The 14,477-nt window shown below is 40.8% G+C and overlaps 1 protein-coding gene and 1 long non-coding RNA gene across 4 annotated transcripts in view; both read right to left on the bottom strand.

The window, feature by feature from the left end:
* cpn1 (carboxypeptidase N, polypeptide 1) overlaps positions 1-14,477 on the bottom strand; it is a 188,453-nt gene that overhangs the window by 134,795 nt on the left and 39,181 nt on the right. The gene's annotated exons all lie outside the window — the stretch shown is intronic.
* LOC135503710 (uncharacterized) lies at positions 7,900-10,919 on the bottom strand. Its single transcript, XR_010449990.1, has 2 exons — positions 9,558-10,919; positions 7,900-8,357 (listed from the first exon to the last, which is right to left on the bottom strand). It is a non-coding gene; the product is annotated as an uncharacterized LOC135503710 (long non-coding RNA).

Below are 14,477 nucleotides of genomic sequence, written 5' to 3'. Positions count from 1 at the left end.
GTGCTACGGGGCGGTAGTTGTTTAGCTCAGTTACCTTAGCTTTCTTGGGAACAGGAACAATGGTGGCCCTCTTGAAGCATGTGGGAACAGCAGACTGGGATACGGATTGATTGAATATGTCCGTAAACACACCAGCCAGCTGGTCTGCGCATGCTCTGAGGGCGCGGCTGGGGATGCTGTCTGTGCCTGCAGCCTTGCGAGGGTTAACACGTTTAAATGTTTTACTCACGTCGGCTGCAGTGAAGGAGAGTCCGCATGGTAGCGGGCCATGTCAGTGGCACTGTATTGTCTTCAAAGCGGGCAAAAAAGTAATTTAGTCTGCCTGGGAGCAAGACATCCTGGTCCGTGACGGGGCTGGTTTTCTTTTTGTAAGTCGTGATTGACTGTAGACCCTGCCACAAACCTCTTGTGTCTGAGCCGTTGAATTGCGACTCTACTTTGTCTCTATACTGACGCTTAGCTTGTTTGATTGCCTTGCGGAGGGAATAGTTACACTGTTTGTATTCGGTCATGTTTCCGGTCACCTTGCCCTGATTAAAAGCAGTGGTTTGCGCTTTCAGTTTCACGCGAATGCTGCCATCAATCCACGGTTTCTGGTTTGGGAATGTTTTAATCATTGCTATGGGAACGACATCTTCAATGCACGTTCTAATGAACTCGCACACCGAATCAGCGTATTCGTCAATGTTGTTGTTCGCAGCGATGCGGAACATATCCCATTCCACGTGATGGAAGCCGGCTTGGAGTGTGGAATCAGATTGGTCGGACCAGCGTTGAACAGACCTCAGCGCGGGAGCTTCTTGTTTTAGCTTCTGTCTGTAGGCAGGGAGCATCAAAATGGAGTCGTGGTCAGCTTTTCTGAAAGGAGGGCGGGTGGGGGCCTTATATGCATCGCAGAAGTTAGAATAGCAATTATCCAAGGTTTTACCAGCCCTGGTTGCGCAATCGATATGCTGATACAATTTAGGGAGTCTTGTTTTCAGATTAGCCTTGTTAAAATCCCCAGCTATAATGAATGCAGCCTCAGGATATGTGGTTTCCAGTTTGCAAAGAGTCAAATAAAGTTTGTTCAGAGCCATCGATGTGTCTGCTTGGAGGGGAATATATACGGCTGTGATTATAATCGAAGAGAATTCCCTTGGTAGATAATGCGGTCAACATTCGATTGATTGTGAGGAATTCTAAATCAGGTGAACAGAAGGACTTGAGTTCCTGTATGTTGTTGTGACCACACCATGTCTCGTTAGCCATAAGGCATACGCCCCCGCCCCTCTTCTTACCAGAAAGATGTTTGTTTCTGTCGGCGCGATGCATGGAGAAACCAGCTGGCTGCACCGATTCCGTTAGCGTCTCTCAAGTGAGCCATGTTTCTGTGAAGCAAAGAACATTACAGTCTCTGATGTCCCTCTGGAATGCTACCCTTGCACGGATTTCTTCAACCTTGTTGTCAAGAGACTGGACATTGGCGAGAAGTATGCTAGGGAGTGGTGTGCTATGTGCCTGTCTCCGGAGCCTGACCAGAAGACCGCTTCCTTTCCCTCTTTTACGACGTCTTTGTTTTGGGTCACAGGCAGGGATCCAATCCGTTGTCATGGGTGGAAGGCAGAACACAGGATCCGTTCCGGGAAAGTCATATTCCTGGTCATACTGATCATACTGGTCCTACTGATGGTGTGTTGACGTTGCTCTTATATTCAGTAGTTCTTCCCGACTGTATGTAATGAAACCTAAGATGACCTGGGGTACCAATGTAAGAAATAACACGTAAAAAAAAACTGCATAGTTTCCTAGGAACGCAAAGCGAGGCGGCCATCTATCTAATAACTAGATAGGTCTAAAAGTCTTCAACAGCTTCTACCCCCAAGCCATAAGACTCCTGAAGAGCAAATCAAATGGCTGCCCAGACTATTTGCATTGCTCCCCCCTCGTCTTTTAAGCTGCTACTATTCTCTCAATTACCTACGCATAGTCACTTTAACTCTACCTACATGTACATATTACCTCAATTACCTCGACTAACCGGTGCCCCCGCACATTGACTGTGTACCGGTAATCGCTGTATATAGCCTCGCTATTGTTATTTTACTTCTGCTCTTTAATTATTTGTTACTTTTATTTAATATTTTTTGTTTATCTATTTTTTTCTTAACTTGTATTTTTTTTAAACTGCATTGTTGGTTAAGAGCTTGTAAGTAAGCATTTCACTGTAAGATCTACACCTGTTGTATTCGGCGCATGTGACAAATAAAATGTGATTTGTTAAGCTACAGGAGGGTAAGTCCCCAGGAGATCTGAACCCCCACCCTTTTCTCTTGTAACCTCTCTCCCTCTACTATAGGTGTCTTTGGTGATTGGACTGAAAGGGACAGCTTGCAGCTACCACATTTAATCTTTCAATGTGTGATTCACCATTACATCAACATTTAAAATTAAGTGAATAATATTTGTTTTATATTCTTGTTTGTTTGTGAAGAGGTCCAGTAGGGTAATATGAATAGTACTGATGACTGTATTCCAATCATGTCGGTAAGGTTGACTTGAGTGAAATATTGTTACGTTTAGGTTTTGATATTGTAATACTTTTTGTAACTTGTCTCATCATCTGCTGCTTGCATTTCAATAGCTAAGTTGTTTATGAATTGCACAATTGCCAGAAAGTGAGGATACATCAGGTTATGATGCTGCAACATCAGTCAACAGCCATCTTAGTGCAGAACATCACCTGGACACTTATACAATGCATTTGTTAAGTATTCAGACAACTTTTCATTTTTCACATTTTGTTACGCTATAGCCTTATTCTAATGGTTAGAGTGTTGGGCCAGTAACCAAAAGGTTTCTAGATCGAATCCCTGAGCTGACAGGGTAAAAATCTATCGTTCTGCCCCTGAACAAGGCAGTTAACCTACTAGGCCGTCATTGTAAATAAGAATTTGTTCTGAACTGACTTGCCTAGTTGAATAAAGGTTAAATAAAATATAAATAAATAAAATATTTCTACATTGGATTTAAAGTTTTTTTTTCTCATCAATCTACACACAATACCCCATAATGACAAACCAAAAACGTTTTGACATTTTTGCTCATTTTTTGCTTAGTCATTATGGGGTATTGTGTGTAGAATGATGAGGGGGAAAAACGATTTAATACATTTTAGAATAAGGCTGTAATGTAACAAAATATGGAAAAAGTAAAGGGGTCTGAATACTTTCCGAATGCACTGCATGTATGACTTTGAGACTGCAAATAATATTAGAGATATGGCTAAAGTGTAACTAATACCGACAATTAAGGAAAGAATAGATATAGCTATAATGTTCTACTTCTGTTTGATGAAAGTGTCACAGAATTATGCTATTATATGTACATATAGAGCATTGGTTTGAATAGCTAGCTACGGTTGAGCGGTTGGTTTGATGCGCTATGAATGTTTGTAGCTGATCTGACCTCATGCCTTAGATAGATCGTTCATCTCACTTGAATTTAATTGTGAAAATGGGTGAGATAACAAAACTATATTGAGGGTTAGTCTCTCTTTGCCATACCTCAAAAATCACATGGTTGTCACGCCTCCCTTGGAGGTTAGAGAATGTTGTATTGCAAAAATGGTTTGAATTGTCCGCTGGTTCCCAGAGGCAAGATTATGATTGGACGTTATATTTCAAGAACCTGTCCCCCACACACCTATAGAAGGGGTGTTATGTGCTTCACCGTTTTCCGTCTGGGTAGATGTTGCTTAAGTTAGTTTCAAGTGCTAGTGTGGCCAACAGTCTGCGATTTATATTTATTGAAATTGAAAGTGGATTACGCTGGTAAAGTCAAACATCACAACATCTTCTAAATCACTCTGGTGACAAATATACTTTTTTTCCATGTCTCCATTTGTCCACATGGCTGCTGGCTATGCTTTTCTACCAATGAAAATGTTGTGAAGTTTAGTTTATTTAGTTTTTGTTAGGACCCCAAAAAATGGAGGCAATGGGAGAACATATTCAATGAAGTAAATACATTTAAACAATGTTTAAAAAATGATGTATTGTCAGCTAGATAGCTGGTTATGTTAACTCAACTGAGCTGCTAGCTAGCTAACCTAACTTTGCACACTGTTTTGCAAAGTGAATTAAATGTCAGCAGCTAGCTAGCTAACTTTTTATTAGCTAGCTATCTTAATGTAATCATTGAAAATTAAAAACACTGTCTCCAAATGTGTAGATAAGAGGTTGAAATTGCAGCCCCAGCTGTCAGTAAAGGGAAAGTGTAGGCTACTGGATAGCCTAGGCACAATCGGCTGTCTAAGCTAGCTACTGGATAGACGCTGTTCATTTTGTGGGATGACATTCCCTAGAGAAAACTTTGAGGACAGAGATATAATAGCAACATAATATTCAGTGCTGTCTAATTTGAGTATCATGAAGCCTGTTTATTTCAAGATGTTTTCTGTCCTCAGATATGGAAAGCTGTGAAAGCCTGTTTGCAGATGAAGTGAGAGGTCTCAAGGAATGTTCCAAGAGACTAAGGGTATATCCTATATGCTAAGGGTTACACAGTATGTGTAGGCTTACCTATGTTTGCAAATGTTGTATATCAGTGGAGCAAGGTTGGCCACCGCTGGTATGAAGTTTTTTTTGTTCAACTGAAATAATGCTTTCGTAATAATAGCCTACTTGGTACTACTCAATTATCTATTGTTGTTTAGACTAAGAGATCAAATCCTTATATACGAGTTAGCTTATTTGTACATTTTGAAGTGAAGTGTTGATTGAACTATTATTCAAAATTAACTAGTGTCAAATGTTGATTAATCACATAGCACAATACTGCAATAAAAAGGGGAAGGGTTCTGTCTCTAACGTGACTGTTTTTCTGTGTTGTATTCTCAAATTAACATTTCCTTTTTTTCTAGTTGTAAGATCCCCAATCTTTTTTATCTGATTGTCTCTCTCTCTCAGTATATCAGCTATATGAATCCATTTTGCAACTTATCATATGGCATGCATCGCCAATGCAGACATAGGCATACACTATGATGGCATTAGTGACTTATGGGAGTCTGTGATCAAATCAAAGTTTATTTGTCACGAATAAAACAGGTTTCACCTTACAGTGAAATGCTTACTTACAGGCTATAACCAATACTGCAAAAAAAAGGTATTAGGTGAAAAATAGGTAGGTAAAGAAATAAAACAACAGTAAAAAGACAGGCTATATACAGTAGCGAGGCTACATACAGACACCGGTTAAAGTGACTATGCATATGATGAACAGAAAGTAGCAGTAGCGTAAAAGAAGGGTTGGCGGGTGGTGGGTGGGACACAATGCAGATAGCCCGGTTAACCAATGTGCGGCAGCGCTAGTTGGTCGGCTCAATTGAGGTAGTATGTACATGAATGTATAGTTAAAGTGACTATGCATATATGATAAACAGTGAGCAGCAGCATAAAAAGAGGGGTGGGTTGGGGGGGGGGGGACAATGCAAATAGTCCGGGTAGCCATTTGATTACCTGTTCAGGAGTCTTATGGCTTGGGGGTAAAAACTGTTGAGAAGCCCTTTTGTCCTAGACTTGGCACTCCGGTACTGCTTCCATGCGGTAGTAGAGATCTGAAGAAGAGAATAGTTAAACTCACACATTGTTTACATGCTGAGCTATATGTTCTCAATTTAAAATGATAACAGTAGACAAACCATATACCAGATTTTGCACATGCCTTTTAAGTGCTGACATAAAATAGCTTAGTGCAAATCCAACCCTTGTAATTTAGGTAGAGTATGAAAACAAGGCGTCAATTATGCTACAGGAGATGAGCATTACAGGTAACATTTTACGAGGTTAATTTTATTTAATTCATTTTAGCAACATTATTTGCAACCATGTACTGTCTATGTTTCACTGACCCCGAATAAGCTAGCGACTGGTCTAACACAGCTATCCTTTCAGGTCAATAATATGCTGATTTTATTAAAATGTTGTTGGCTTTATAATCGTGAGGGAAATTGAACTAGCTAGCAGTTTGTTAGTTATACCTAGCTAGCTTAAAAGGTTAGCTGACTTCTCAAAATGAAACTCAGTGTGGCTAGCTACTGTACTCCTTGCCTTTACAGCCAAATATCACTTCAGAAATATATTGAGATAGCCAGCGTTGTACACCATTTGTGATCCGTTTCAGAAAGCTAGGTGTATGTCGCACGTCACTACTTCACAGGAGAGGCATTTGAACGTAAACATTTAATTTTTTTATCAAAATTTGGTTTCATTTGCAGAAATACCTTCTGGTACATGTGAACTTTCATGTGCCTTAATAACAAACTTGTATGCCATCTGTAAATATGAATACAACATTTTAATTATGAGCCTAGTTGTTTAACCATGGAAAAAGGCAGGAACCTTCCCACAAGCCATGATTGGCAGAGATAATGGATGGACTGGACATGCCGTGAGATGAGCTGGGATTAGTCTGACATGTAGCATGCTTCTGTCTATAACATGAGCTGCTCGGTACGTGTAAATAATACTTGCTTCTGCAGCGTTTTTGAAAGATATCATGGAGAACTGCAAAATTCTTGCTACTGCTCTCAACAACATTGCTGCCCTGAATTTAGCAGGCGCTATCGAACAAAGATCAGTCGAGAAAAAGTTGTGTTGGACAACTTTCTGGAGGACAATCGTGCCTTGCTGACTCTCTCTGACTCTGAAAATGAATTAGACGATGAGTAAATCACTGATTTGAAGTAATAAACATTTGAATTGAACCAGACATTGTAGAGTCTTCTGATGACATTCATGGGGAAGAAACGTTGATCAACAGTGTTGTTTTCACGGAAGATGAACACGTTTTGAAATCAGTGGAATTGTCTATTTTTGTCAGGAACTCGTTTTCATTGGAAGTTTAAGCATACTGTTAGATAGGTAGCTAATATTAGCTGACTGGCTTGCTAGCTAACGTTTACGTGTATGATCTGTGTAGTAATATTATACTTATCTCCAAAATTAATTTGCATTGCTAGTTATAGCCTAATGTTAGCTAGCTAATATTAAACCTAGTTGGTTAGCTTTAGCTACCTGCAGATTAATACTCCAGCATTTCATGCATGTTGCTAGATATGACCATTGGTTTGCATTGCTAGTACTACAAATTGTATCTGTTTCATTAGTTGACATTGTAACGTTATTTGCTAGCTATCTAGCTTGCTGGCCAGACTCCCAGGTTCACGTCTTTTCCGAACAGCCCAGCTATGGTGCAAGTTGGCTAGCTGGCTAGCTAACTCATGTACCTTGACAAGTCGCTAGCCTAGTCGCAAGTAGAAAAAATTATTGGAAAGTCAATTTCTCTCACGATTATAATGCCAACATAATGTTAATAAAATCAGCATATTATTGACCTAAAAGGTTAGCTGACCAGTCACTAGCTTATCCAGGGTCTGTGATGCATATACAGTACCTGGTTTCTCTATCTATGGGAACAACTACAATCATTTTGCGCGCAACACTGCTAAAATTAGTTCACATCAATAAAATAAACCTCACAAAATGTTACCTGTAATGCTTATCTCCTCTAGCTTCAATGTCATCTCCTTATTTTCATACTGTACCTAAATTGCATGGTTTGGATTTGCACTGAACAATTTTATGTCAGCACTTAAAAAGGCATGTACTGTACAAAATCTGGTATATGGTTTTCCTCATATACTGTTCTTTGTTTACTGGTATCATATTAAATTGAGAACATATAGCTCAACATGTAAACAATGTGTGAGTTTAGTTATTCTCTGCTTCAGATGACAGATAAGGCTAGTAATGTAGGCCTATGGCTGCATTGGTGGTGCATGCCATATGATATTCTACTAAATGTTTTCACATAGCTGCTATACAGATAAATAAAACAGATTGGAGATCTTACAAATAGACAAAAAGGAAATGTTTATTTGAGAATACAATACAGAAACACAGACATATTAGAGACAGAACCCCTTCCCCTCTTTATTGCAGGATTGTGATATGTGATTAATCAATCTTGACACTAGTTCATTTTGAATAATAGGTTAACAATTACAACATATTTAAACACATCAGCATCCCAGAGTCGCCTCTTCAATGTTGATGTTGAGACTGGTGTTTTGCAGGTACTATTTAATGAAGCTGCCAGTTGAGGACATGTGAGGCGTCTCTTTCCCAAACTAGACACTCTAATGTAGTTGTCCTCTTGCTCAGCTGTGCATGGCGACCACCCACTTCTCTTTCTATTGTGGTTAGAGCCCGTTTGAGCTGTTCTGTGAAGGGAGTAGTACACAGCGTTGTACGAGATCTTCAGTTTCTCTGCAATTTCTCGCATGGGATGGCCATCATTGAGCCATTTTGAGCCTGTAACCCACAAATGATGATGCTCCAGATACTCAACTAGTCTAAAGAAGGCCAGTTTTATTGCTTCTTTAATCAGCCTGACTGTTTTCAGCTGTGCTAACATAATTTCAAAGGTTTTCTAATGATCAATTAGCCTTTTGAAATGATCAACTTGGATTAGCTAAAACAACATGCCATTGGAACACAGGAATGATGGTTGCTGATAATGGGTCTCTGTACGCAACTGTAGATATCCAATTTTTTTTATTTTAAATCAGCCGTTTCCAGCTACAATATTAATTTCCAACATTAACAATGTCTACACTGTATTTATGATCAATTTGATGTTATTTTAATGGACAAAACATTTGGCCCCAAACTTTTGAACGGTAGTGTAAGTTAGTCATAAATATTTAAAACACTAAAAGCATTGTATTTGGGACAAATCCTTTACTAAACTCTAATCCTCAACTTAATTTTGTAATGAATAATGTGGATAATGAGCAAGTTAAGGTGACTAAACTGCTTGGAGTATCCCTCGATTATAAACTGTCATGGTGAAAACATGTTAATGCAACAGTAGCTAAGATGGGGAGAAGTCTGTCCATAATAAAGTGTGGCTCTGCCTCCTCAACAACATTATGAACAAGGCAGGTGACCCCAAACTTTTGAACGGTAGTGTATAACCTATGCATATAGGATATACCCATAGTCTCTTGGGACATTCATTGGGACCTCTCAATTCATCTGCAAACAAGCTTTCACAGCTTTCCATATCTAACGACATAAAACGTGACAAAAAACAGGCTTCATTATTCTCAAATTAGACATAATTTAATATTATGCTGCTATTAGCTCTCTGTCTTCAACATTTAACCTTCTAGGGATTGGAACTGGAGAATCTTTTCATTATGACCTCCCCAAAAATGACCTACCCTATCCAGTAGCCTACACTCCCTTTACTGACAGCTGTATCTGAAATGTTATCCTCTTCGATGGCTGTTATCAACAAATGCATTTACAATGATTAAGGCAACATAGCTAGCTAATACGAAGTTAGCTAGCTGATGACATGTAATTCACATAGCTAAACCGTGTGTAAAGTTACCTAGCTAGCTAGCAGCTCAGTTGAGTTAGCCTACAAACAGGCCTACTGTAGCCAGCTAGTTAGCTAGCTAATAATATGTAGTTGTTTTACATTTTAAACATGTATTTACTTACTTGAATAGGTTTTCCCACTGCATCTGTTTTTTGGGTCCATACAAAAACAAAATAATCGCCAATCTTCTTAATACTTTAGGTGGTACCGAATTGCAGCAATTGCAGCCATGTGGATGAATGGAGACATGGAAGAAAAAATGTGTTGTGACGTTTGACTTTACCAGAGTAATCCACTTTTAATTTCAATAAATACAAATCACAGACTGTCGGCCACACTTGATAACTAGCCCTTGAAACTAGCAGAGGCAACAACTAGCCAGACGGAAAGCAGTGACACACATAACACACAGCACCCCTTCTAAGGGGGTGTGGAGGGAGGGTTCTTGAAATGTAACATCCAATCAAACTGTTTTTGTAACACAAAATTCTAAAGACTTCCAAGGGAGATGTGACAAAGACGTGATTTTGGAGGTATGGCAATGTGAGACAAAGCTACCCAGTGTGTGGGTTGGTAACACTTACATTGGTTGTTCAACTAAACGTTTTGAGATTATGCTGCGGGATTTAGAGGTAATTTGAGGTTTAGTGCGGCGCCCTGCGTCACTGCTTCAAGGGGGAGTTAGAGCATTGATTATGCTTACTGGAAAATACTCTTTCAAAATTAAAAGAAGAGGCAAGTGGAAGGAGAAAAGACAGCATTCAGAGGTCAAGACAGCGCTGCTCTAAGACAAGCAATGGGACTGCTCTTGATAAATCAATGAGATTTTTAAGTTCACTGAATCTCTGTTTGGGTATTGGTTAGACTAAAATTAGGGTATGGAAATGTTATGCTCTTAGTACTGTAGCCTACTCCCTACCGTCACATTTTACAGCGCAATATCTTCCTAACGGAAACCCTGAGGGTTTTGTTTTTTCATTTTTCTTGGAATAGAACCACCATTTCATTAATCAAATGAATTAAGCTACATTTCTTAAAGCCAATCCCATATACGGTGTTCTTACAAAAAAGTTTTCAAATTCTCTAGTACAGCCAATATTGAAGACAATCAAATGCTTCTCAAAGATGCCCTTTGGTGGTCAAACTAGCACTAACTATCATTAATGGCAACACTGGTTGACAATTAAATAATGTGCCATAGAATTTTGCAGCGGACCGCATGGTGTGCTGCAGTATGATGCAACTTTTACACGAATAACCACTGTAGGGTTGGTATCTATGAAGTCATTATGAATATTATATTTTTCTAAAAATACTCTCCAGATGTTTCTGTTATTCTTGGATGGTGAGTGTAAAGTGTTGAATTTCATGTTGTATAATTACAAAAAAATCAGAATAGTTCCATGATTGATATTACTGTACAGGGGGAAAAAACCCTGCCCCCCTTACCTCTTACCGTCTACAGTAGTGATGTGGAAGAGGTAGCTTACTGTAAAATTGTCCCGTGAAATCAATCAATGTATGTTAAAAGAGTTGAGTTTATATGGTTACTGACAATGTATTATAATGGTATCCCTTCATTATATTGTGATATGTATGTATTTCAGTAATTTATGAATGTTTTGTCTTGTAACGTGTGCCTATTGTACATGTTAGATAGCTACTGTATTTTATACTGCACGCTACATCGTCATTGGGGTAGCATGGCTAATCATGTCCACTTTTGATGTGAATTTGTACTTTGCAGAGGAGTTGGCATATAAGGGAACCACAGCATATGTTTATGGATGTTTTTCCTGTCATTATCAGAGAAGAAAATATCAACACCAACCCTGATCCTTTTGGTCAGATGTAAGCTGATCAAAACACAATGAGGAGGCAATCTACACCGGTCACAAATGCAGCTGCCACTGCATTGAAGCCATTGGATGCAGCTTATCATTATGCATTTTGTATCAGAATGTAGACTGGCCCTTGTTGAAGTCTCGTAGATCACTGTATTGCGCTCTTTTTGTCTATAAAGCCCCCTTGCAGCCATACCTTACCTCATTGTTAACCTATAGACCCGGGCTAAGGGATTGCTAACTCTGGAGGTCCACTGACTTGGGGAAATTTGCTTTTAGTTTTTTTGCACCTACACCTACAATACACTTAAACATTTGAGTAATTGGTGCCTCTAGGGAGGGCTCTCCAACTAACCTGATTCAGCTTATCAACCAGCTAATTATGGGAATCATGTGTGCTAGATTAGGGTTGGACGGAAAACCTACAGGACGGTAGCTCTCCAGGAACAGGGTTGGAGATCCCTGCTCTAGGGCATTTCAGATGGTTGTTAGGGGACCTTTATACTGAATGTAAAATGTTCTTTTTTATTGTGTTTTGCTTTTTGTGTGTTGTGTATTTTAATGTGCATATGAATGTGTTGTTTAATGTGTTTATTGTATTTTGATGTGTATTGTGATATTATACAGGGCATATCTGGAAAAGAGATCTTGGTCTCAGTATTGACTCCCTGTCAAAACAAAGGTTAAATCATATTTTTTTTAGTTATTTTACTGTAACAGTTGCTTGTTTTCCATTTCACTTGATTAAAAGTCCTCAGTAGGCTACACTTACCCTACTGGTTAAACAGCAATACGTTGTCGTGTGTCTTTTCTATCTTGGCCATGCAGCAATGTTGCCATTCCATAAAACGTGTTTAAATCATCCATTCGGGAGAGAGCCTTGAATTCAAAATATACTGCACATCCTAAATATATACACATTTGCCTATTTGCCTGCATACTTTATTTAGCTTGTTCCAGTATCCATCCCCATAACCAAAGAGCGGTTACCAAAAATGCGCTCCTCCAAATGTTGTCACGCCCTGGTCTTAGTGTTTTGTGTTTTCTTTATTATTTTGGTCAGGCCATGGTGTGACATGGGTTATATATGTGGTGTGTTTTGTCTTGGGGTTTTTGTAGGTTTTGGGATTGTGGTATAGTAGAGTTGTCTAGGTAAGTCTATGGTTGCCTAGAGTGGTTCTCAATCAGAGGCAGGTGTTTATCGTTGTCTCTAATTGAGAACCATATTTAGGCAGCCATATTCTTTGAGCGTTTGATTGTGATTGTTCCTGTCTCTGTGTTTGTTTGCACCAGATAGGCTCAGTCACTTTGGTTTTTATTTTTTTCCTTGTTTTGGAAGAGAAGAGAACGAGCACCATTCTCCTTGCGGAGATGGTGCAAAATACATCAACACGGTCGGTCTCTGGGATTGGGCTGGCCAACACGATTCGGTTTGTTTGGAAGGAAAAGGAGTTGGAGCCTTTAGGACGGGAAACTTTTGGAAGGATAATATTGATGGGGATTCTAAAGCTGACGGTGAAGGACGTGTTTTGTTTCCAAGGCAACTCGTTGGAGGGAGCATACGACGTGGCACTATATACAGAGGAGAAACACGATGATATCCTGAGAAGGGCAAGAGCAGTGGGAGGTGAGAGGCTTAGGAGGATGGGAAAAGGGAAGGTTCCATGAGCCACTATGAAATAACAAGCCTGGCGAAGAACAACTTTAGGGTTGTAACCGTCAACATTTACAACCCATAAGTTAAGGACGAAGAGGTGAGGGCCTTTCTGGGGAGATACATGGATAACGTCTCCTCAGCAAGGCACCTCAAAGACTCCCTTGGGTTTTGGAATGGGAGGAGAGGCTTCCAGGCCCTCCTCAGGGAGGACCCAAAGGGACATGGTGGCTACCTCCATCCTCCTGCTATGTTCTCCCTAGGGTCTGACGGGGGACGTTGTTTTATGCACGTCAGCCCCCATTTTGCAGGCGCTGTATGGCCTACGGCCACATTTTCGCCTCGTGCAGCACGAGAAAATGCAGATTTTGTGGATCTGAGGAACGAGGGATTGTGACAAGCCTAAGGCGTGCCACGGGTGTGGCTCGTCAGCACACATGTGGCGGGGGTGCCCGGCTCATCAGAATTCATATGCGTCTGCGGCTGGGGGGGAGCAGGAGCGGGGGATGGCATACCCCAATGAGGATATGAGTTTATTTATAGCTTCCTGGAAGAAGAAGAGGAGGGGAAGGAAGCACGCCTCATGACCAGAGTACAGGTCCAGAGGGGAAGGCCGCAAGGAAGGAGGAGGAGCAAGAAGCGGCGGATGGAAGAGAGAAGGAAACGGAAGGCACGGGAGTAGGAGAAACAGGAAAAGTGGCGGAAGAAGGCAACCGAGTGGAGGAGCATGAGAGAGAAGACAGCGAGGGAGGAGTGTTGGAGAAGGAGACGGTGGAAGAGCAAGTGGACTGGGGGGAAAGTGCCCTGGTGGAAGAGATGAGGGGTATGGTGGAGGAGCTGGCGGTGGGGGAGGGTGGTATCTCTCCACTGCCGCCATCACCAAAGAAGAGAAGGAAGAGGAGGTGCGATTGGCCGACAGTGAGAGGGAGGGGATGGCCAAGAGAGTGATGGGGGTGGGAGAAACTTCTGGGTTGCTGCTGGTTTCCCCAGGCCCTCAACTTCTGTTGGGTGGGGACACACCTAACAAGACTCAGGACTGGGTACAGGAGGAGGTGGGGAGTTTTTTTGTTTGGGGACTCAGCCTCCCCGATTTTTTTTACAATCCAGCTGCAGCACTGGGGAGGGGGAGGATTGTGGGGGTAGACCCAGGGTGCAGGGTACCCCGGAGCCAAACACTATTCCTGGGTTGTTGAGATGGAGGAAGAGGGGGGGATGTCGGGAGTACGGATGGTGTTCTCACCGGTAGATATGGAGCAGGGGAGCATCGGGTGAGTCTCCTGTTTTTGTTTTTTTTCTGTCTGGGTTTAGAATTTGAGTGTTTTACATGTTTTTATTTTATTCTTTCATGGGGTCTAATTTTACTTTTGTTAATTTAAATGTAAGAGGTTTAAGGGATTTTGTTAAGAGGAGGGCGGTTTTTAGTTATTTGGAGGGTGTGGGGTTTGATTTTTGTTTTTTACAGGAGGTTCACCTGAGGGATGGAGGGGATGTTAGTAGGTTTAAGAGGGAGTGGGACGAGGGGGAGTCGGTTTGGGGTATTGGGG

Source organism: Oncorhynchus masou, chromosome 18 (genome assembly GCF_036934945.1).
Source record: "Oncorhynchus masou masou isolate Uvic2021 chromosome 18, UVic_Omas_1.1, whole genome shotgun sequence".
Classification (NCBI taxonomy): domain Eukaryota; kingdom Metazoa; phylum Chordata; class Actinopteri; order Salmoniformes; family Salmonidae; genus Oncorhynchus; species Oncorhynchus masou.
Note: the sequence above shows the minus strand (reverse complement) of the source record. Positions and strands in the feature narration are given on the sequence as shown.